Raw genomic sequence first — 2,039 nt, forward strand, 5'->3', positions numbered from 1 at the left:
AGTCAAGATGGAAGGATAAAGATTATGGATGATCTCTGTTGTACAGTTAATAACAATACAGCAATCTGGTGACTATAGTTAATAATAATATATTATATATGTGAAAATTGCTAAAAGAGATTTTAATTTTAAGTGTTCTCGCCACAAAAAATAAGATAATGTATGTATTAACTTGACTTAGCCATTCCACAATGTATACATATTTAAAACATTTGTTGTACCACATAAATATATATAATTTTGTTGTCAATTTAAAAGATTATAGATGATCTCACTTCATAAATTACATTTTAGGCTAAACTGCTTTCAGTGTCACTTTTCTAACTGATTTTTTTCAAATTATGTACTCTCATATATTATCTTCCTAGATGTCAAATGCACATTGTTGTGTATTAAAGTTGGAAAAATATTTTCTTGTTGGTAGAAGAAAATTACTCTGTTGATGAAATTTGAAGTCTCCTTGCATCTATTATTTATGATTATTTAGAATGTTTACCTAGCATGGTTTACATGAAGCCTTAAAACAAAGAGACTAGAAAATTACTAGAAAATAACCTCTTTCAACAACAAGGATATTTACTCTGTCATTAATGTTTATGTAAGAAAAAGCTATGTAATCAAACCCAGGAAGTCACAGTACACTTTAGAAAGAATATTAATCTCTTTTTGCCTGCTACCATTTGGACATAGTTGCATCCATATGCTTTTTTATTCACTTTGTAATTTATTTTACCTACATACGTTTTAATTTCAGAACACTCACATTATGTACTTTGTAAAATGGAGACTTTTTAAATCTTTTCTTCCTAATTAGAAGAAATAGAAAATACAGACATCTCCTTTTTACGTTGTTGAGTCAACATCCAACTCATTATAAGCAAAATATTGTATGTCTTATTGTACAAACAAACCAAGTCCATGCTAATTTTGCAGAATGTCATTGCGAAGAAAAGAAGGTAAACTTGCACTACTGGTCCCTGTGCTAGGAAAAGTTGTGGATCTTAGAGATATGTTCCATCCCTGGTCTCATAATCTGGAGGCAATACAGGAGATGGCTCTCAGAAATAGAAATGGACAGTTAGAAAGTCTGACAGTATCTGAATAATAATGCCAAAAAAATAGCAATTGCTTTTGATCAAATGTATTCAATTCTAGTAGAATCAGTCCAAACGTCGAAATTTTATTCCCTTTGAGTTATGTGAGTTTGAGCTGGCTATGTGCTGGTTAGATCCCATAATGATTCCCAATGGCTTAGAACTCACCTTCCTTTTTTTCAGTAGGTCTGGAGTAAGGCCTAGGCAGTTATAATTTTTAAAAGCCCTATAATTCTGATAATTAAATTGTAATTCTTATCTATAATTTGAGAATTACCAGGTTACTCTCATCCATGATAAAAATTTATTCATTTTCCATTTTGTTCAGGATAAAATTCATTTCCCAGTAAGAAGCTATTAACTTAGTGAGCATTGGTATGCTGTACACAATAGAATATGAACATTGGCCGACTTTTTGGGTAGAGAGTTGTAGCCCATCTTTCCTACAGGTAGTCAGCTTCTATCAATGGATGTATGTGTGGATTCATGAGTATGATTATATGTGACTGGATTTGGAGAACAGGAGTTGGGGACCATTAGCCAAATAACAACATCAAATACATTAATATCAGCTTAGATCAGAAATAAACTCTGACTAGAAGCACATTGAGTTTCTTAATGTTTATTATTCACTCAGTAAATAGAAATCCTTAGAATAGTTCTACATGAAAATAAAACTATAGCTTAAAATGTGAAAAATTCAGTCAGCCAGTGTGTCTTCTTGCTACTTGCTATACATACTGCTTTTTATCTAAGATGTTTCAGTTGCATGGATATAACCATTGTACAGGACACATTTCTTAACAGAATGGCTGAATTTCTCAGTACTCATATAGGTATTTTGTTGCAACACGGTTGCCACCTCAGAATGTTAAATCTGTATAGGAAGGGCATTTTTGAAATACAAGGACCTCTAATTTCTTTACAAAACAACCTCTAGGCATC

This window comes from Microcebus murinus, chromosome X, assembly GCF_040939455.1.
Source record: "Microcebus murinus isolate Inina chromosome X, M.murinus_Inina_mat1.0, whole genome shotgun sequence".
In the NCBI taxonomy this organism is placed as follows: Eukaryota; Metazoa; Chordata; class Mammalia; order Primates; family Cheirogaleidae; genus Microcebus; species Microcebus murinus.